The sequence below is a fragment of the Sturnira hondurensis genome, unplaced genomic scaffold (genome assembly GCF_014824575.4).
Source record: "Sturnira hondurensis isolate 20B ecotype Veracruz unplaced genomic scaffold, ASM1482457v3 Scaffold0022910, whole genome shotgun sequence".
NCBI classification, from domain to species: domain Eukaryota; kingdom Metazoa; phylum Chordata; class Mammalia; order Chiroptera; family Phyllostomidae; genus Sturnira; species Sturnira hondurensis.
In genome coordinates, this window is record NW_028095541.1 from 15957882 (window position 1) to 15981646 (window position 23765).

General features: G+C 39.8%; 1 protein-coding gene across 16 annotated transcripts in view; it reads right to left on the reverse strand.

The window, feature by feature from the left end:
- The window catches only part of KIAA1217 (KIAA1217 ortholog), a 299231-nt gene that overhangs the window by 262434 nt on the left and 13032 nt on the right, over nucleotides 1-23765 (reverse strand). The window contains exon 1 of one of the 16 annotated variants that reach the window (XM_037037187.1): nucleotides 15712-15832. The exons of the other annotated variants lie outside the window; for them this stretch is intronic. The gene's annotated coding sequence lies outside the window, so the exon portion shown is untranslated. Of the gene's footprint in view, nucleotides 1-15711; nucleotides 15833-23765 lie in introns of those variants that run through there. 16 annotated transcript variants of the gene reach the window in all.

Below are 23765 nucleotides of genomic sequence, written 5' to 3' on the forward strand. Positions count from 1 at the left end.
TATTGCCTTCATGGCACTTGTCTCAGTCTAAAGTCATCTGAATATCTGTTTTCTCCTCTGCCTCCTGCATTAGACAATAAGTTCTCTGGAGACAATGGCCTTGTCATTCTTGCCCAGTACTGTCTTCCCAGTGCCAACTGCTGGGCCTGTCTAAACTAGAAATTCAATCTGTGCGGAATGAGTTATTGTATGAACAAATGAATGATAGTTCATTCTTTCCAAATCCAATGATCGCATGTAGCTGTACCACCTCCATACTAATCAAAATTACCTTATTACTAATTTTAATAATTCAAGATGCACTTTCACCTACTAATTTTCCAACTACACTCTGAGGCTTTCTTGTGGGTTGTTCGAAAACCACTGACCCTGGACCTGCTTGCCCTGAAGTGAGTAATCTTGGATTAGTGAACTCCCCTGGCTTTAATGTCCTTCTCCATAAAGCTAGGATGTTTTCTATAGCAGCCACAAGGTCCCTACCACCTTGAATGGCCTATGAATATTTAAGATCCTCACGGGTAGATGCCGATGCCTTCTCACAAAATGTGGTTTTGTGAGATATTTCCATGGCACAGTTGACCCTTGAACAACACAGGTTTGAACTGCATGTGTCTCCTTATATGAAAGTTTTTTCAGTAAATACTGTAAATGTATTTTCTCTTCCTTAATGATTTCCTTAATAATGTATCTTTCCTCTAGCTTACTTTATTGTAAGAATACAGTATATAATACATATAACATACAAAATATGTGTTAATTTTGTGTAATAGCCAGTCAACAGTAGGCTATTTGTAGTTAAGTTTTGGGGGACTCAAAAGTTATACATGGATTTTCAACTGTACAAGGGTCAGTGCCCCTTAACCCTGTGTTGTTCAAGGGTCAGCTGTAGTTGCTCCCATGTTTCAAGCATCTGCTTCATGCGAAGTACTGGGCCAGGTCCTAGTCACGCTCTGTCTCCCATCTGCATACCCCCTGGCTGCAGAAACGAAGGCTTCCTTAGATCAAATGACTTGCCCAAAACCACACAAAGAGTAAGTGTTTGAATGAGTTCCTGAAATTACGTCTGCCCAACAGCAAAGGCCAGATTCCTCCCACCTCACCCCAGCACTTCACAGGACCAGGTCTACAAAAGATGGTAGGGCTCGCTATGATAGGAGTCAGCAGGTGAGAGAGACAGGTGTCAGATAGAGACTGGGGGGCTGTGATGAACCTCAGAACCTGTACCCCCATCTCAGTGGGGTAGCTGCTCTAATGAGTTTTAACAATTTGAGGCCAATGTTTTCTGATCATCTGATTTCTCCCTTCATAATGTAAAAATTTTGATTTTTATGTAATACTCTTAATTATACAAAGTTGCGGTGGCTTACCAAAGTCTGTGGAAGTCATTATACAGGCCTTTCTGGAGAAACTGGCCCTAGGCCTGGGGCCTCTGACCTATACTTTTCTGGTACAAGGAATTTACTGATGAGCATTGCCCAATCTGTCCCTTCAGTTCCAGTGAGAACTTTCACAATCACACACAAAAATGCCAGCAACAAATACTGGCAACAGGAGTGAGTGCCTTGAGTGTTATTATGAAAAACGTGTGAGCAACACCATTTTGTGTAGCAAGATCTAGGAATCACCCAGCATTCCTTCTCTGGGGTGAATTCCAGAGGTCTGCTTGTGCAGTGCAGGTTTTGGGAGGCAGGAATTTGGTTGAGGCATGCAGCTTTCCTCCTCTCACGCCAGGAAGAAGGTTGCTTAATAAGCACATTCCTGACAAGCCAGCCCCAGGCTTGACTTCAGAGGTACTGCAAACAAGCAGCAAAACCGATCCCCACCAGTTCCAGCCTCCTCTGTTTCTCCAAGTCCACCCTTCGGGGTAACACTGAAATGGTGGAAACAGTAGGCATTGTAAAAGCGGGAGGCTACAGAGGCAGGAAGGAAATCAATCCTCAAGTGATAAAAATGTTTGGAAATCCACTTGCAGAAAATGAAAAAGTTCTCAAAGTGAACACCCCAGGGATCCCGTCAAAATGCCCCTGGTTTGTGTCAGAACTGCTAGGTTCTAATCCCCCTGTTGCCCAGAGAATCAAGTCTCTAAAGACCTCTGAGCCTTAGTTTTCTTATTTATATATATTGTTTGTATGGTTTTATTAGAGGACTCTACAAGAAAATTTGTGTGAAAGTTTTAGGCATATAGTAACTAATAATACTTGTGGGCAATCTAGTACTTACTTGCAGTGGTTTGAAAGCATACAGGGAAAAATTTTTATTGTATTGTTGGTACGCACAATACAATGAAAAAATTTCCCTGTAAGCCATTTGAGATTTGGATGTATATGTCTTAAAAAGCTAGTGATATATAAATATTTGAGAGGAAAAATTATATTTACCTTATGCCATAAAAAGCTTGGTCTATTTTTCTAATGATATTGAAAAAGTTCAATTAGACTTACAGTGACCTGAGACGATGGTCATTATATTTTCTTGAATTATGGCTTTCCTTGTGCACATCATTGCCCTACTCTCCCCTTGTTCTTCACGCACAGTTTTCCTCATTATTTTTTAGGTTTACTAACTAATATCAAGCATATGTTTATTCAAAAATACCGTATTTGGAGACATTTTTTATATTTGTTTCCTTTTGCAAATATTTGCAATTAACTGTGGAACTGAGATACTTTATGAAGTAGAAAAAGAATGTACCTGGGAAGAACGTGAAGTTTCAAAAGTAGCTGTTGAGAAGGAGAAAGGAAGGAAAGTCTAATTACAGTAAAAATATGTACTGAGTTGTGCAAAAGAAATGTTTAGCAAATCTACTACACTTGTAGTTTTAATGCATTCTGTGCATCTGGATTAAAAAGAAGTTGGAGCTTAAATAATATCTGAAGCTTTCTTTAGTGATCCTAGAGTATAAAAAGTGTTGTTTCTTTTCTTTCAAAAGGCATCCTATGATTCTATTTCTGATCCGTCTTGCTGTTTAAAAAAAGTTTTTTTCATATAGAAATATTCTGTATATTAAAACATTTTTTTCATTTAGGAAACTGAATCATAGTATATAGGTACAATCTTAATATGAAAACCTAAGTTCTCTTTATCTAAAACTGATCCCTGTAACTTGGCAAAAGATTAAGTTTAGTTATTATCTTGAACTTGAAGTGAATGTTTTATACAATGAGTAAGAAGATACCCCAACAGGGAAAGTGAATTCACTGCTTTTGTTGAAAACTTCGGGGAGCTTAAATATATTTCATCAAAACACACCTGGTACTCAGAACCCCAAACAGCATCTATTTAGAAAAGCGGGATCCTGACTGGAATGAACTGGTTTAGGGAAGATTCTGTGGCTGGAAATGAGACTACGAATGCCATCAGAAGTGACTGCTCCAGTAAGGATGGATAAAATGAGGGTCCCTTTCTTCCTCAAGGAACAACTACGTCAAAGCACAAACATGCTTCTGGACCGGGGCGTGAGGCGAAGTCACTTTCGCAGCCTACCTGGAAACTGCTGGCTTGCCTTGGAGGAACACACATTCCATTCCAGGGCAACTGTTTTGTTGTAACTAGTTTTAGACTTTTACAGTAATATATACCTATGATAGAAATATAAGTAGTAGAGAAGTCCAGAAATTAAAAATAAAAGATTTTGTCCTCACTAGCTCATTAATCCTTCAATTTATTAGGCATCATTCTAGAAACATTTAATGTATAGATGAGGACATGAAAAATGGATATGCTTTTTCATACAAATAGGATTCAGCCTTTTTTTTAAATGAAAAGGTATTATACTATCTATATTGCTCTGTAAATTGTATTGCTTATTTAATATAACTTGGTTATGTGTCCCTACCTGCACATGGAGTCTATTTCATATATTGTAATAACTGCAGCAAATTGTATTGAAAATTGGGCAATACCTTTCAACACCAGTAAACTAGTAGTAACAGACTAGTAACTCGTCACCTCAGAATCTGTCCTTCAGACTTGCTGGTACACGCACCATTACACAGCTCATTGCAGTTGTGTTCAGAACAGAAGGGGAAAAACGAAGCAACTGGAACAGCAATTGAAAGGGTCAATGCATTGTGGAGCCACTACTATAACTGCTATGAAAGAATGGTTTTAAATCAGAGTTTGTGCTGTTCTTGCCACCAAAAACATAGTTCTTCATGCACACACACACATACACACACACACACACACACACACACACACACACACAGAGGCATACATGCTCCACAAAGGAGAGACAGAAAATTGTCTTTAATGAGGCAATTCGCTGGAGTTGATTTCTTCTGTAGTCTTAAAACTGAAAAAGGAGTCGAATAAAGTTAAAGATGAAGAGAGCCATGCAACCTTTCCTTCAGCAAAATTCAAACAGATGATCAAAAAAATTTTTTTTCTGCTGGAACAGTACACGTTAGAATTGCTACAAACATGAGTTGACATCCAGGTGACAGTCTCAGGGATATTTACAAACTTTCTTATTGTTAAAGACTGAAAATGACCAATGGGTCCTCTGAATCTGTTTTCTTGGCCATTCCAAAGCACGTGTGAGGCAGCAGCCTGCTTTGCTTCTGAGTGGCAAGTAGTAAGCGCTATTATCCGAACAGTTTACAGTGCCAATGACGGGGCCAGTAACAACATATCTGGGATGGGGTCTTTGCACCCTCCTTGCATGATCGGAGCAGAGCACAGAGCAGGGCAGCCAGGAGGGCTGGGCCCACAGCTCCAAGGACAGCCCCACCATCGGGTCCAAGGGGGCGGATGTGATCATCTGCATTTACTAACCAAGGAAAACTGTTTGTGGGAAATTCCACTACCACTTTTGTTGCTTAATCATGAGCAGGTGGACAGGAGTGGAAAGGAAGAGGACCATGCAATGACACGAAGGGTGGGAAATGAAACCACCGTCAAGGACCTAAGGAAGGCCTCTGAAGCTATCAGCTGCCTTTCCTGTGCACTGACTGCGCTCATGCCATCACACAAAGTCTGCTGTACATGCCTTGCTGTGAGATCTATAGGGAAGGGTTTCTACCACTGTGTAATACTTTATTCTTACACTTGTCACTCATACAAATAAGCCATTCAAAATTGTTTCTGGTGCCTGTTAAGTCTGTTTTCTGATGCAGAAGCAGGAGAGTTTGTCATTAGGAGAAAGCTTATCCCTGCTTCCATCCTTGTCCCTCCCAGGCCCCTTCCTAACCAAGGTTGTCCCGAATTTCTCTCTTTCCAACACAGCCCAGTGGTCCTAATGCCTCCAGTTGCCCAGATGTCACAACTGTCACTATGGATTAAGGAGAATTTGTCATTTTGGTTTTATAAGAAATAGATTTAGTAACCTCAGAATCCCGCCCACCTTGATATTATGCCTCAAAAAAAAAATCCTCCTCCCTACATTTCCTCTCATCAATGGTTACAAGTTAAAAGCAAAAGCTGGGAAGTTTACAAAAAGGTAATCAATACTGGAACAGCATCTGAGGAAGTTCTACCCTGAAATATAAATGGCCAAATGCATAAGCAGAGTCAGGTCATTGCACTTTACAGTTCATAATGAAAAGTCCCCAACCTAGGTGGCCTGAGGAATTTTAGCTTGCACTAAATTATGGTTTTACCTGCTTAAAAAAAGGGTGGGGGGATAAAAGGTGATGTGAAGCTTGATTGCTGGAGGAGGAAAGCACTGCTCATCCCTTCAGAGGCCACACATCTGAAGAGCAACGTGGTCTGGAAAGTCATTTTCCAGCATGACTTTTGTTTTAAAATTAGACTTTTGCAAAGTACTCTCCATTAGTTCCCCAACAGGAGTATTTCCAATCGTGTGAACTAGATGAATGGCAATGATAGGGCCCTGAGTTGTGAGCAAGTTTTTGAAAGAGCTTCCTTCCCACCCAGAGGAACCCTGCACTGACTACCCAGGGGGAAGTGCTGATCTCAGCTCCTGAGCTGGGAGATTTTAGTGCCTTTCTTTCTGAAGAAATAGTTTCCATGGAAATTCCAACGTTTTTAAAAATGAAAACTATAATTTTTAGAGATCACTAATTCTGTTACACAGAGGCTTTTTAAATTTTGACACAACACTGTATTTGGGATATGATTAAACCTACATATATTCTTCAGTGGAAAAGCTGTACTACTAGTAAGAATGGAAGCAGGCCTTGAATCCAGACAATCTGGCCCTCGAATCACTGTGCACCCTGAGCTCTTGACTCAACGGACCTTTGCTAAAGCCTGCTACGCACAAAACAGACTTCTAAATGCAATCACCATCTATTAATCAACAGATAATCTCTTAACAATGCAACAATTAAGTGTAATAAAAAGTTTTAATGGACTTCTAAAACAGGGTCTAAAAAAATGTGTAAGAATATTCATTATCTATTCTGAACCTATTTGGAATTTTGGCACCCATGTTTGTTTGATTCCACAACTATTTTCTACTGTAAACATGCTGCCTTGTGGTTCATCTTTGGAATAGACACTTTGAATGAAATAAATATTTCCTTTTAGATACATTGATTTTGCCCTTAGAGAACCAGAGCGTTTTCCAGTGCCCCAAACCAGTGTTGGGAACTTCAGTCCCCAGGGCAGCCTGACGCCATTCTTATCACCACAGTTAATTAATTTTACAGTGTCTGGGACAGAATGAGTTAAGCCTCAGCAGCGCAGAGATCGGAATCCCACTTGATGAGCCTATAAAGTATTCCTGCTAAGAAACTTCTTCCAGGGGTATAGAATCTGAACAATTCTGAACAGTCTGAGGTGGAAAATTTGGAAAAATTGAAGAAGTCATCAGGAAAATTCTGGAATGAATACAGTGTTTTTCCCTGGCTAGAAACACTGCTGCTAAAAATAACACAATGGAAAACATATTTGTCTCTTACATACAATGGATATAGAACATAATTATGGGCTGTTTTGACCCGGAATGTAGACGGGGGCGGGGGGGAGAGGTGCCAACACATAGAATATAAAAGGAGAAGACAGTGCGTTCAACCTCTTGCTTCCTGTGATTCCCACCGCCCTTGCTGACTCAGTTTCCCACTCAGGGTACCTGTAATAGACATACCTGACTCTTCTTGCAGGACCAAGAAGCATCAGCACGTAAGAGTTAAAACTGTAAGAGTGTGAAGTAATTCAAGCTCCTATCAATAGGTGCCATAAAAAAGTAAATTAATCCCACTTCCACGCCTACCTAGAGAAAGTGTCACAGACATAATTAATGTAAAACCACGACTATCCCAGCTCCTTTGACACACTTAATATTTTTTATTTTAATTAATTTATAGAAATAATCACTGCTGTTGGGAATTATTGCAGTAACACATTGATTTTGTTCTAGTCTCTTAAAATGAGAAAAAATAGCACAAAATATAGAATGGCAGTGTATTGTGTTATATATTTTACTATCTCTTTGAATCAGTTTCTTACTCTGTACAGGGGGAACAAAAAGATGTTGCCAGCCCTAGCCGGGTGGCTCGGTTGGTTGGAGCACTGTCCTGTTCACCAAAAGGTTGTGGGTTCCATTCCCAGTCTGGGCATGCGCAGGACCCATGTTTCTCTCTCACACCCACGTCAATGTTTGCTTCTCTCTCCCTCCAACCCTGCCCCTACTTCCTTTTTCTTTAAAAGCAATAAACATATCCTCTGGTGAGGATTTAAAAAAAAAAGATTCTGCTAATCTTACTGGGGTGTTGCAGTGATAAGATAAAGGACGTGAAAACACTTTGTACAGTCCACTGCCACACGAGTAGTAAGTAAAAGCAATCGCTAATGTGTGTGGAGCCTGAATGCGGAGACCTGTGCCACAAAGATTTTGTCATTTCATCCTCACAATACCACTATCATCACCCTTATTTCATGGAGGAGAAAACTGAGGCTTGAAGACATTCATTTAACTTTCCCAAAGTTATACAAGTAGTTAGGGGTGAAGCCCGGGATTGGAACCCAGGCATTCCCCCAGGGTGGGGGCTGTTCTTTCATCACTCAACTGACCTGCAATCACCGCGGTAACGCAACAATCTAATAAGAGTATAAATGAATCCACATTATCTGACACAAATTTCAGGAGGTTTGAATTCTTACATATTTGGAAGTTTTAAAAATATTTTAATGCCTGCCCATTTGCTCCTAAACAGTTTTGGTTTCAAAAGCCCCAGTTCCCATTTCATAGGGTATCTTTAAATGCCTCTTAATTCTGTGCTTTAACCTTACCCAGCATGTGAAAGAAGCAAATATGCTTTTTAAGCTTGGTGGACCTAGCTACTCACATCATAGCCTTGTGTCCCATACTAACCTCTCTATGTAAACTTTTCGGGTATACAGCTACCTTTAGTGATTTTTATCACATCCATATCGCTGGCAAGACTGTTTACTCAGTCTTACTAGTAACTGATGCAAACAGAAAACCCATGCCACCACCAAAGCGAGGCTTCTTTTCTGAAGTGATGCTTTAAAAACAGCCTTCATCAATCATTGTCCCCAGCCCGGGAACCTTTATCTGTCTTCTTAGAATGTACAAAGTACTGCTTCCCTCAAGTCCAAAACTTCTGATGTCTCAAACAGGATATTTTTCTGGTATTGTGAAATGCCTTTCTGAGAGAAATATACAGACACACACACCAAGAAAGTGCAGTGGCAATAAACCGCCTGTTTTTGTAATATTCCATGGGGTTTATCTTTAGCATTTTAAAACTTGAAAATAAGAAATACATGTACTCCCGACTCAGGTCTGTTCTAAGAGTTTAAAAAACAACCTGGGAATAATCTACAAATACATATTGTATCTCAAGTCCCAGATCGTCCTTCTAACCTTTATCTGTGGCATTTTTATAGCATTATTCACAGGGTATAATCAGCATAATGCATAATGTGCCACTTGTTTTTCAGCTCTATTCAAAAATCCCAGTTCATTCAATAAAAAAGCCCTGAAAAACACAGCCCCAGAGCACGAACATTCCGTGTGGGAAAGCTGTGCTTATTGATTCGGTTCTTCCTGCCAAGAGAACAATGCAGAGAAACAGACCTCAATGTTCCAAATAATTTCTGGCAATAACTCAGAAGAAAAAGCACGTATTTACCTGTACTCAGAGCTCCACAGGTGAGGCGACAGTCAAAGCACAAAATCTAATTCTTCTTCTGGAGGTTTCATCCCTAATGGATTCCAGGGTCATCCTTCGGAGCTGTCAGGTAAACCCCCCTCCATGTCTCTCTACTGTTTTCTTTTGCTATTTTTCCCAGTGAAACTCCTGTCATTTGCATAAAACCTACTTCTAGCCTATAGGACTTTTTGAGTAGCTACTTGCTAAATTGGCTGTCTTGACATGCTCTTTCAAGCATGACATCATAAATCTCCATGGAAACCCTAACCCCACCTGTCTCTGTGCCAACAGTACCTGTCAGGCAAAGACTTAAACAATCATCTGAAATTGTTCATTAATGAAACCTTTTTAGGGGCTTTGGATCTCTGCACAGTATAATTTGTGCTGTTGGCAAAAACTTAGCCAAGAATGATGGCTTCATTTTCAAAGCCTGCGCTGTTTTGTAGAAAACAATGATCGAAATTATAGGCATTCGTTAATCTGCCCCTCCCTGTCTAACAATGCACTTAATCAGTCGAAGATAAACCTACAGTGGCACATGTGCCTCTCTTTGAAGGATAAAGTTACGTTGAAAATGTAGGTTTTGAAAAACCTTCAATCAATACTTCTAAGGCTTTCCACTCTGCTCTCAAGCAACCCCTTCCTACTTTTTTACCAGCAAAACTTGCAAAACAGGTTCCTTGCTGAAATGTGTGTGTGTTTGTGCAGGCATTTTCCCTTGGCCTCTGGCTTACAGAGATAGCTGAACATGTTGAGAATTTTTTAACTCTTTCCTGGCATACATCTTTGGCATGTTTGTCCTAGCTTGTATAAATTACCAGAACAACATAGAAAGCAGTGTTCTTGGCTTTTCTTGGGAATGGTCAACAGGCTCTAAGACATTCAATTATTCATTCATCCATCCACTTTTAACTACCCAAGTGTTATAGAATCCCTGGTCTGAACAAAGCTTTGGACAAATTTTTGCCAAATTTGTGCCCAACCCATCTTAGTGACACTGGGCTCAGCCCTCTTCCTCTCACCTTGAAATTTACAACAGACACTCCCAGGTTCAAGATTGCTGACCTGGAGGTACCAAAAGGTTTGAATGGGACTAGCTCCAAATCCATGAGATTTATAATTATGTTATCAAATGGCTGTCAAAAGCTGTAGCTAGCAGGAAGTTTCTTCAGTGGGAACGAGCTAGGCAGCCTCCAGCAGAATCTGTCACAACACCGCAATGTTTGGAAGCTGCTTTAACTTGCCACAGATCTGCTGCAAACTGCAATAGTCTTGGCAACATCTGTCCTCAAAGGTCAGACAGCAAAGACAAGCCTCCACTCTTTGCTGAGCCTGCCCAGGTGCACGCAGGGAGAGGGATCCTAGGTAAAAACTCAGAATGGCTCTTTCCATAGAAGAAATTCTAAATGCTTCAGATCCCCTCCTCTGACTGTTCTTGAAGTTTTGCGTTGCCATAGTTCATTCGTCAACAGATAGGACATTATGACCTTCCAAGGGAACCCAAGAACTAGACTGGTTTAATACAGAAGAATGAGTTTAAACACTCCTCAGAAGCAAGACTATTGTTAGGGATACAAGATATAACCAAATCTAGGCTTTACTCAGTGAAATCCGAAAATGGGTTGGAGCACAACTCAATTGCAGTTACTCCTCAAAGTTCCATTATAGAGAGGAGCCTGCCAAAGTTGACTCAGCAGTCAGAGTGGTTACCAATTTTGCCGAATCTTCCCCTTAACATATTTAGGAAATTCTAATATCTCAGCTTTTACTTACTGAATTCAAGCTTGGAAAAAAGTATGAGAAGAGTCAGAATCTGAATGTCAGACAAACAGAAGTAGTCACAGAAATAACTCAGAGGTGACAGCAACCCGATTAATCCATTCTTTGGCCGGCAGGCAGGCAGAGGTAAAGACTTACAGAAGATTTGTAACAGCAATGACATCATTATGGTGATATGAGGATCTTGAAATATTTAGAGTGGGGAAAGTTCTGGACAACAACAATCTCCGCAAGAAGTACAACACAAATAGGGGCTGGGCAGAAATGCCAAGACTTGCCCAGAGGTGACCAGTCCAGTAATGCTTTTTCCTAACATCTCTAAGGAAATTATCAAGTAGGACTAAGCTTCAATAACATTATGATTTGCCCAACAGCAACGAAGCACTACACTAAGTCAAAGCACAATAAATACATGCAGATGGAGTAATTTATTTCTAAATTAGCAACACCAGAGGTATCTCTGTTTGACTTGGATAGTAAGATTCTCTTGAATTTGTTTCATCAAACCTATTTCATAACAGACATAGAAAACTGCTCATTGAGGGCCCTGGCTGGCGTAGCTCAGTGGATTGAGCGCGGGCCTGCGAACCAGACGATCGCGGTTCGATTCCCAGTCAGGGCACATGCCTGGGTTGCAAACCGGTTCCTTGCAGGCCAACTACCAGCAGGGGATGCACAAAAAAAGGCAACCATACATTGATGTTTCTCTCCCTCTCTCCTTCCCCTCTAAAAATGAATAAATAAATAAATAAATCTTAAAAAAAAAGAAAACTGCTCATTGAAAAAGTCCATGAAAATAGAAGAATACAAATAATTGGCAAAAGAGGTCATAGTTAAGCATTTATGGCCTGAATTTTTGTTTCTTAAAAAAAAAAAACATGAGTTAAGAGTTGCATGTAGAAAAGGAATACTTCTTTAGGTAGAAATACTTCTCCAGGTAGAAAAGCTATTATTTTATAAATCTATTTATTTATTTTTAGAGAGAAGTGAAGGGAGGGAGACAGAAAGGGAGAGAAATATAGGTATATTTCTATAGAATACAGAGCTATCTATGCAGGAGAGAAACATCAGTCAGGTTGCCTCTCTCACACACCCTGACCGGGGAGTGAACCCACAACCCACGCATGTGCTCTGATTGGGAATTGAGCCAGTGACCTTTCGCTTTGCAGGATGATGCCCAATCAACTGAGACACACTGGTTGGGGCAATGTTTTTATAATTAAAATAACCAATCCTCATTTCATTTAAGCCTCACAACAACAGTATCATGCAAAAGCATTGAATATCCCCCATGTCACAGAGGGGGAAGGTGAGCCTCAGAGAGGTTAGGTAATTTGAATAATTTAACATGGCTACTAAATGTTGGAATCTGAATTTGAACCCAGGCAGACTCAAGATTTGAACTCAAAACACACGTGCTTAACCACTAGGCACTGTGATTGCTAGCTTAATAAAATTGCTTGTCATTGGAGGTACTAAAATCTTAACTAAACTAAGCCATGCTGGAAGGATTTAATTGGTAAACTAACCTGAAAGTACATATTAGATCACCAAGAGTAAACAGAGACTTCTGCAGATCATCCCAGATATACCAAGTCAACAGACGGTCCAAGGTCTAGAATAGTCCAGACAGGGATAGTCTATCAGCAAAGCAACAGTAGAACAGGGGTATTTATTTAAACTGTATGGAGGCCTGTAAGGACTACACAGGGTAGGATTAACATATTATAAGTCATAACCCCAGGACAAACATACCACGGAGGCAGAGAAGACAAATAAAACAGCAGACACTCAGGAAATGTCTGCAAATTTGAAGTTCTGGTCTAAAGAAAAAGTGACAAACACTAAAAAAAATATAAGTATACATTTTGTATGTCAAAAACACACTTTGAATATCACCAAAAGAATAGGAACACTTGGATTTCTAAGTGAAGTAATCAAAACCAACTATGGTAATTATTTGCCTAGTGCTAAGTCCTTGAACTCGGGCTCTGTTTTTGTTTGCAGTTGTTGTTCCCTTTAGAAATAATCCATTTACATTTAGTCACCTTTTTCTATGGTGCTGAAGTAATGGTTAATTTTATGTGTCAGCCTGGCTAGGCTATGTTGCCCAGGTGTTTGGTCAAACACCAGTTTGGATAGTGTTGTGAAGGTATTTTTAGATGTGATTAATATTGAAACCAGCTGATGTCAAATCAAGCTGATTACCTTCCACAGTGTGGTTAAGCCTTGTTCAAGTGCATGAAGGCATCACAAGCAAAACCTTGAGAGCTCCTGAAGAAAAAATTCTGCCTCAGTACTGCAGATCCTGGACTCAAGGCTGCAACATCAACTCTTCCCTGAATTTCCTGGTTGAGAGCCTGCTTTGCAGACTGCAGCTTTGCCATTCCCTACAATTATGTGAGCCAATTCCTAAAACTAAATCAATCTCTCTCTCTCTCATTTTCACTCTTGCTCTCGCTCTCTGTCTAACCTACCAGTTCTATATCTTTGGAGCCCCTGACTAATAGTGCAGACGGTGCCGATTTGCAACTGTCCAGTCTTGTTTTCTGGCCTAGGTTCTAGTCTTCTCCTTCCAATTTTCTAGCAGTTATTTTTCACTTGGAGTTCCTACTGTCTGTTCAAATACAGTTTGTCAAGACTGAAACTCAAGTAATTGTTTAGTACTTCCTGAGCATGACTATGTTTAATAAAGAATAAACATATTTGCTGTCAATTAAAATAAAGGAATATAATCAAGTTCATCAGTTATTATAACAGATATCAGTGGACTGAATTCTACCATTAAAAAACAAAGACTAATAGATTGGGCTAAAAAATCAAAACCAAATTATATGTAGTTTCTAACAAACATACTCATTATAAATAAAGAAAAGTTGAATACAGATGGTAAAGATGTATCAGACAAATGCTTTTACTTTTGATTAAAAGTAAAGCAAGAGTAATAATGCCAGTATTTTAAAAAGTGCAAAAACATTAAACAAAATTAAGAGGTCATTTGATAATTTTTAAAAAACATAATTTATGAAGAAGAGATGATCATCATAAATTTGCAACAAAGAACAAAGCAACTAAAAAACCATAAAGCAAAATTCTTAGAAATGCAAGAACATGATAAAAATACAATTAAAGTGATAGATTTTATCATACTTTGTTTAGAATCAAACAGCACCAAAAGAATAAGGACTGAGAAGAAATGAATCACACAAATAACAAACCTGATATGTATAATATACATTAGATGATTTTTATGAATATTTATGGAAAACTTACATTGATTGTGTATTTGACAATTCATAAGAAAAATATTTAAGCCAATCCATAAAATGACTGAAAACTAACAAATTACATAGGCTTCACTCTCTGATCACATCCAATAAAATTATAAATAAATATTGACAATCTCAAATACTTTAAAATGAAATATTTCTGGGCATCCTTCAAATCCAAGAAAAAAATCAAAACAGAAAAATTTCAATTTTCTTTAAAACAAAGAAACAGGAAATATTTCATACAAAAATGAAGGACAGGGTGCAAGCTGGTGTCAGGAATTATATGCCCTTAAATGCCTTTACTAGTAAACAATAAATACTAAATATAAATACACATACTACTCATTTAAAAATATAAAAGACAGTGACAACTTTAAAAGCTAGGAAAAGACAACTAATTATGATAAAAGCAAACAATAATCTGAAGAAGATAAATGTAAACTGATTCTCTGAAAATATTAATAAAACAGATAAACACTAGGGAATGCAAAAAAGACATGTGCTCTCTGGAAGCTTATATGTGCACTAAACTTCTTGGTACTTGACTAGAAGTAAAACAGATGTTGCACGAAGTAGACGGAAAAAGACTCGTGGGAATGGTCCCGGCACTTCTGTACAGGAGAATGTTCTGGTCCAGTTGGAATGTTTGAAAACCAAAAGGAAAGAAAGAACAAAGAAAGTGGAAAGGAGGGACAGAGGGAAGACCAAGAACCCAAAATATAAAAATAGTCATCAGTGATTACAGCATGCATGGCCCATCATGTCTCATGCACAACCACTGTTTATAGCACCACACCACCCACCTGTTCCCTCCACATTTCGGTGCTGTTGGAGTAGAATTGTTGACTAATGGAGACTCAGTAAGTACTCATGAAACAAAGTCCCTACACGTTCCATTAACCTGGAAATACTTACCGGTGCAAGCATGACACTACATGAAGCCTCTTACTGCAGTGTGCTGCACCTCACTCTACGCTTTGTCAAAATCAACGGTTCGGTTCAAAGCTCCATCTGGTAGCCCCACTGCATTAGACTGTTTACAATTTACCTTCCCATCTGTGCGGGGGCAGCATTCCCCCCCGAAAACCTCAGATTAGAGGAAGAGAAGAAAGAAGGGCAGGCTTGGCAAGACAGAGATGCTGAGATAGGAATGCAAAATGAGACGGGGGCTGAAGTGGGGCCCTGAAAGGACAAATCTAAGAGCATTTCAAAAGGAAGACACTACAGCGTTTTGCTAAAAAATCCACTGAGCTCCAGACCACATCTTTTTCCCAAAATTCCATCCCCATCAGCAGATCCCATGAGTTAATTATAATTAACATTGTGGTGTCCTTTTGCACCCATACCTCTTGTAGTGTTGACTAATGTTACTTCAGTGGTAGCCCTCTGGCCCTTTAGTAGTTCCACACAAAGTGGACACAGGACACAGAGTTTAGTGATTTGCTTAAGGTCCTAGCACAGGTAGGAGCAGAGTGACAATCAGAACCCAGATCCCGGGGTGCCCAGTTGGGTGTCCTTGTCTTTTCTGCTGCCTCTGCTGCAGCTCTTCAGGCTTTCACCATTCCATATCCACTCACCAAGTTATTCCCATTTTCCTTCCAAAAATCTGATGTGTCTTCCTTCAATTCCAGCTGAGCCCCATTCCTCCAGGCCCTGGGCCTGATCCCCGCATCATGGACACTGCAACTGCTCCCAGGCCCGCTCCCTGGCGTTTCACAGAGCCCCGCCTACCTAGCCCTGAAAAGCTAACCTTTAAACTTTGCTTTATTCCACTTTCACACTCAAGGCTACAAAGGTGCCCTGTGCTTGTCAGTTCACACTTTCTGCTTGACTTTCAAGATCCAGCACATCCTGGTTTCCTTCTGCTTGAACCCACTGACTTCCCACTTCTCCAAAGGCCACTCTGCTTCTCCCAGACTGGCCTTCCTGTTCACTCAGGAGGGAGCCACCTCCATTTTTGTCTCATCGTGGTCTCTGCTGTTCTCCCTTCTCTGACTGAAAGCCTCCAGGCCTTCATTCTATTCATTTAAATCATAATCTGTCAATGTCTTTGCCACAGATATTTGTTGAATGCCTACTATGTACCAGGCAGGAAAGAGATAATTAGGACAAGCCTCCTAATTCTCCAAGAGGCTCCATTCAAATTCTGATTTCCTGTGTGAAATTCTCCTCCTTGCCCTCCCTCTGCCCTGAACCCCAGAGGCAAGCTTTTAAAATACACACCGTACCACCATTTCCTAATGTGTCCCATAACACAAGAGTCCCCCAAACAATACTGTGTTGGAATAGGTTTGGAAAACACTGCATACTTCATTCCTTATTCACCTACTCCCAAACCTCTCCCTGAGATTTACAACACCTTTTAGTTATTATTTTAAATGTATTGTTGTTAGTTATTAACTTCTTTAAATAATAAAATTATTTCAAATGTATTTATTTATTTTTAAATTTTACATTTTTATTGTATTTTTCTATTAGCGTTGATCCCCCCATACCATCTTTCACCTCTACCCACCACCCTCCCCTCAACAATCACTACACTGTTGTCTGTATCCATGAGTTCTTTTTTTTTTTTTTTTTGCTCAATCCTTCCACCCCACTACCCAACCCTCTACTCCCAGCTGTCAGCCTGCTCTCTATCTATGAGTCTGCCTCTTTTTCACTTGATAGTTCAGTTTGTTCATTAGATTCCACATGTAAATGAAAGATCCGACCAGTCTGGCAACATAGAAAGTCATTTAACTTGGGTTAACCAAGAATGTTCCCAAATTAGAAACCTTCTCCCTACTCTCCGAACAGCTATTAATAAGTCTTAGTATTTAGGATTCTGCAGAACATACTTTTACAAAATTCTGGTCTAGATCATTGCAATTTAGAATGCACACTGTCTCATGCTGCCCTAACAGGTACTGAATCTGACCTCCCAACTGGAATGCCTTCCCCTAAATGAGAAGATTTTTAGCATGCATTCAAGATTTTTAGCATGCATACAGTGGAGACATTGCATCTAATCCTCAGAACTACAGTACTGTCTGTCTCATTTCTATGGTTAATAAAAAGCTGCAGAGAAATGGACTGACTTGCTTATAATCACACTGCTGAGTGTCCTAGCATATATAAACTCAGTTATACTGAACCCCAAAGTTACTACTCTTTCCACCAAAGATAGGGATCCTCGGCAGGGTAGGTATTTTGTGCTTTGCCCAGTGCTCAGGAAGCTCTTAATATAGATCCCCAACAAATAACCACTTGATTGAATTAGTCCAAGAAAACACCTGCAGGAGGAGGAATGAATAATAGCAAAGAAATGAACTTGATGAGTGAGGAGAGGAAGGGCAATTTAGACATTTTCAACATGAGTTCTACATCAATGTGTTGGACTGAATCACACGGGTCTTTTTGGAATTCCTCAATATCAAAATTTCCATCTCATTTGGTGACAATTTTCTCTAGGTTTTGCTGATTACCGCTTCCCAAGAGTCACCTGCTTCTGCATAGCTTTTGGTTCCTGACTCCCCTTGACTTTCCCATATACTCTCAGGAATTCCTAAGCAGGTTTTCCAGGAGAATTTTATTTTGATTTTTATTTTTTTGCAAAGCTCTTCTTAATATAGTGCCGTTCTCAAAATGTGTTCTCTTGCTCTTCTACAACACTAATTAAAATGAAAGCTGGCGCAGTGGTTGGTGGCATCCAATTAAACATGGATCAAAAGCCATGTGTTATGAATGATCCCCATTTAGGATTCTTCTCTTTTTCTCTGTCTTGTATGATTAATGTCAACTTGAAGTTAATTTTGCAAGTAAAATTGCAATCCCTTGAATTTAGTCTTATTGATTGCTGAGTCCCTAGCACAATATGTCCTATTATGCAATATTCCACATCTCCTAAAATGTACTCCTAACATCTTTTAAGTTGCATTTCAAAATATCAGTCCACTGGGAAACAGTTCCAGAGCTAGCTCCCTCATCTGGTCCTATGAGTAGCATCATCTGTTAAGCATTAGACTGCTTCTTCTGCTTATATTTTTACTATTGTTTCTCATCATACCCAAATTTAGATGCCTATTGTTTCTGATGGCTTTCTCATTACCCTTAGACATAGCCAAGGTTATTTGGATTTCTGAGAGTCAGATGTTTTTTACTATTGATTCTTTCAATCTTATCATATTCTTTATTCACAGGTGTCTAGTAGTTCATTAAATACTCACATATACGCTTATATAAAGTTTCTATATACAACTTGCAATTTTATTAGGACACCATGGTCCTTCTACTTGGAGGTGTTGCTCTGGCAAGAATAACATTTTCTCAGTCTTCCACCTTCTCAGAGGCCTACCACTATTTATGCCACTGCTTCTTTAGTACCTAATTCCTTTTCTTCCCCGAATTATTAAGGGCCAGTGTAATGAGGAGGCTGACTCTTCAGCCATTCTAGGTCACCAGTGAATTTATACTTACTGACCATGGGCACGCTTGTCCCCCATCCTGGTCCTTCTGTTTCCTCCGCATTTCAGAATGTCTTTTGATTCTGTCACTCGTTAGAGAAATGGCATACTCTGTAGGTTGAGAGCAAGGTCCCCTCAACCAGATAACAGGATTTAAATCTGGTACTGCCACTTCCTTGCCACGTCACCTTCAGTAAGCCAAGAATCAGTAAGCCAAGAATCAAATTTAAAAAACAACCAGTCAGAACAAGAATAAAGAATAAAAAAAAATGAGAATAGTGAAAGCGGCCTCTGGGACAACTTCAAGGATTAAAACATTCAGATCATAAGCGTGGCAGAAGGAAAAGAAAAGGAGCAAGAAGTTGGAAAGCTACTTGAAAAAATAATGAAAGAAAACTTCCCTAATTTGGTGAAGGAAATAGGCATGTAAGTCCAGGAAGCACAGAGTACCAAAGAGGATGGAGGCAAAGAGGCCCACTCTAAGACAAATCATAATTTAAATGCCAAAGGTTGAAGATAAAGAGAGAATCTTAAAAGCGGCAAGAGAGAAGCAGTTAGGAGAGTTCCCATAAGACTGTCGATTGGTTTCTCAAAAGAAACTTTGCAGACTAGAAGGGTTTGGCAAGAAATATTCAGTCATGAAAAGGAAGGACCTACAGCCACGATTGCTCTACCCAGCAAACATATCATTTAGAATCAAAGGCAGATAAAGAGCTTCATCATCACAAAACCATTATTATATGAAATGTTAAAGGGACTTACTTAAGAAAAAGGTTGCTGGATTGGAGGGGGATATGGGGGTATGGGTGAAGAGGTAAGGGGATTAAGAAGTACAAATTGGTAGTTACAGAATAGCCATGGGGATATAAAGTACAGTATAGGAAATGCAGTAGCCAAAGAACTTACATACATGACTCATAGACATGAACAATGGTGTGGGGATGGCCTGAGGGACTGCAGGGTACTGAGTTGAAGGGGGCAAAGGGGGTAAAACTGGGACAACTGTAATAGCATAATCAATAAAATACAATTTAATTTTTTTTTAAAAATAAAGTGTTTTTGTATCATAACACACATGCACACACACAAGAAACCACCAGAACCCCCAGGTTTTATTTGTTATGCAGCATAATCAAGACTATCCTGTTTAATATATCAGGTTTTATTGGCTCCTCTTTTATGGTAACTCATATTTGAATGGATAGCCACTGGAAACTAGTATGTAAAAGGGAAGAGTTAGTCAAAGCAGCCTGCGCCCTCATTTCTGTTTTTTTATGTCAAATACTCTTTCCACAAAAATATGTTACTTGCTTTGTCCTCCATGTTTTTGAGGATCACATTAAAGCTTTTAATTCACAGGCTTTCTGTGGGTGGATGCATTGTTATCTGGTAACACTTCCTCCTCTCTTTTATTAATCTTGCTCTTTATCCCTAAAGCTCTATTGAAGATGAGGTCAAGATCATAATACTGTTCGTAGCATACTTTCCTCCTTTAACTCTTCTTAATTTTTTAAAATTTCTTTTATTGGGGTGACACTGGTTAACAAAATTATACAGGTTCAGGTGCACAGTTCTGCAATACACCATCTGTACACTGTATTGTGTGTTCACCAACCCAACTCAAGTCTTTGACCATCACCATTTATCTCCCCATACCCTCCTCTTCCTCCACCTCCACCTACCTTGGCATTAACTATACTTTTCTTTATACTTTCTGTGTATATGGGGGGTCTCTGTCAAGACACTCCCTAGTCTCCCAAAGCCATCCATAGGTCATGATCATTTCCTTGTTTTACTCAAGATGCAAGTTTTTCCCCACATTGTATTTCCACTATTAATGTTACAGAACAGAGGCAAGGGGCGGGTACAATATACTATCACTGAAAGGAACCCCCACTAGGTTCGCTACGCTCACTGCCAGAGGAAAGACATCACTCGATGCCAGAGATTTGTGAGAAGGAAAGGAAGTGTTTATTTAAAGCAATACAGACTTAAAGTAGTGACCCAACGTCTTCATTAAAATATCAAAGTCTTTTAGGATACCCACAGATGCACACAGTCCTTCCTTCTCCCGCTGCCCTAATCTGGGGCACTGTATCTCAGGAAAAAAAGCAGAAGTCCATGATTCAGGCTCCTGGCACCATCAGCTGAGTGGTCGCCACAATCTCCAGTTAATCCAAAGCCATGTGGCACCTTCTCGTGGCCCACCAGCAAGGAATCTGTCACCTCTTTTCTTCCAGGCAAAGTCTCTCCTGCTTCCTAAAAGGGAGCACCCCAAAGCCACATGGTCCTCACTCTAGTCAAAGCTGCAGGGTTCCCATTTTGCCAAAGCTGCGTGGTTCTTCCCACGCCAATCTTCCTGTGCAGTCCCATTTCCAACTCTTCCTACAATTGGTTACACCTGCCAGCATTCCAGTAACCTTCCAGCTTTATTGGGCTATGTAGTGAGTTTGGGCAGGCGTGGCCCCATGGCATGGAGCCAATCATCTCCAAGCTCTGACACAGGCTGGGTAACTAGGGGGAGTTGTCTCCCAGTTACATCCTGGGTGGAAGTCACTTCCAATGCCCTGGCTCAAAGCATGGCCACAGCTATTTAACATATCTATGAAACCAGTTAAAGGTTATAGATATGTTAAGTGACCATTCCAGAGATTAGCTGCAAAGCTGTTGCTATGCAAAACAGCTCTCCACGTTCCTGCTCCATGTGTCCCTTCCCCCAACTCAAACCTGTAAGGGGGAGGGGGGAGGACATCCTATATATTTTTCTAATATTTCCTGGACACCTTGAGTTCTGGACCCCATTCCAAATCCCTATTTGGGGCCCTGATCTGGGCTGCACCCTGTTACATTAATACTCCTAATTGTTTTCAGTGAGTTTTGGTGGAACAGCAGTAAAAATGCCTGTATTCTACCAACTTGAAGTAGTGTTTGCTTCTTAAGACCTGGTCTTCGGATTCAAATGAAGTTCAGACTTCTCTTGTTCTCTGGTTTTAACTGTGTCATTTTCCCTGATTCTGACAAAATCAGGTATACACCTCCTAAAAAGAAGATGTCAGTCAAAGGAATGGATAATGTTGAGTCTTACCAAAGCTCCCAGTTCCAAATTCCATAGAACAACTCTTCACCGATGAATAAAGTTCTTTACAGGTTTACAGGTAGTTTAGAAAGAGTAGAATAAACTAGAACTTGGGATGTTTATGACTAAACCAACTAGTAGATATTTTCCTTATTTTCATTTTCACAATCAGTAGCAGTGACACCTCCGTGTAGATACCAGGGACCAGAGCAGACAGCGGTGAGAGGTGCCAAACTAACCAGGCACAGAGAAGATGGCGCCAATGCTGCTTCCCTGCAAACACAAAGGAGAGCTGGCCTACGAGGGGATACTACAGAGGCCCCAGGAAAGGAGCTGGGCAAGGACCCCTGGAGTCAGTGACAGCAGTTCAGAGAGTCTTATTGTCCCTGGTTGTATCTCCTTACTATAGCCTTCCAAGACATTCATGTGGAAGAAAAATTCTCCTTAATATCTCCTACTTTTTGTACTGAATAAAAAAAATCAGACTTTTAAGTTAAAATGTATTCCTCTTTCTTCCTAGAGCCACATTATACTTAATACTTGACCACATTAGATGCAGAAATACACACAAACTCATTATAACTACAAACCAGGTACTATAGACCTAAGTAAGTTAAACAGAAATTTTCTGGGTAACTGGAAATAAAGACAGAAAAATTATTTTCAGAAGGGTTTCTGAGTCTAGGAGTGATAAAATTATTGGTGTAGGTTAGAGGACAGCGAGACACCTATTTCTTTATTAGTGAAGACACGAAGAAAGAGCATTTCCAAACTCTGTAGCTACACAGTGACCATGCCCGTGAGAGGATACTGAAGTACAAGACCTTTCTGAACTTAGAGCTATTTCAGAAAAGTAACTTTCAGTGTAAAATATATGCAGGAATCTTTTCTGTGGTTACCTCAGGGAATCTGCCATTGAATAAGATTTATCTTTTTAAAGTAATAACCATGAAATGTTGCTATTACTTGACCCACTGTGATCTACATAATCTGTGACCAAAACTTCAGAAAAATTAAAGGCAGGGGGAGCAAACACCAAGGTCAACAACAAATGGAAAGACCACAGACTAGAAATTCTGGCCTTGGTTCAAATGCTGGCTTCTTGACTTGAGGAAAATTACTTAGCCTTTCCCAGCATCTTATCCTCAATCTCTTCTGACTTCCCAAACTGCAACCAATTACAATTCTTGGACTCCTTACCCCTCTCTATCTGTACCACTCAAAAGGCATCTATCACATTCTAATTGTATTCAAAGTATTGACTCATGCATTCATGCAACAAAAACTATTATGCCCAGTTTAGGTCTTGTGTCCCTTTAAATGCTGCATCTATAAAAGTGATTAAGACAAGGTTTTTGTCCTCTAAAAGCACATTCTAGATAGAAGTCATATATGAATTTACAATAAAGGCATGACTATACACAACAGCACAGCACTCCAAGATGTTATAAACAGTATGCAAGGTGTGACATTTAGGTTGGGTCTTGAAAGACTAGTCTGGGCATAAGAATGTCTTATCTCTTTTACTGATTTGAAGGCAGGAGTCATGCCTCACTGTGTCCCTTGAAACGCCTTTATCATTGTAGGTGCCAAATAAATACATGTAGAATGAATAAGTCAAAGGAGTCCAATTTTTTTAGCTTTTCATGAACGAAAAATACAAATAAATTTCAAAAGTGGAATAGATTTTGTTCTGTCGGTGGGAAAAATAATCTTTGGGTAACTTGAATTTCTGTTAATGAAAAAATAAAATGACTTTAAGTACTAATTTGAAAATAGAGCCTCCAAGACTGTTACACCAGAGACTGACTACACACCAGAATACTGTCATGCTAAGAGCTGCCACTTCAGCAGTGAGAGGATCCATCACTTTCTTTCTCAGGACTCTACCGTACACTTCTTAGTGTCTTTTGACAAATGAGGGAACTTAGAGAAGATTAAGTCGTTAGCACAATTAGCACATGAATGGAGGCTGGATTCCAAAGCAGTCCTGCCTGACTCCAGAGCCAAAGACAGAGCAGCCAGGGGATTCTCGTCAGTTTGACTGCTCCCGCAGCATTGCTGCGGGAGTCGGGAATGACAGCAGCTACTGTTATGCAGATAAGCACTA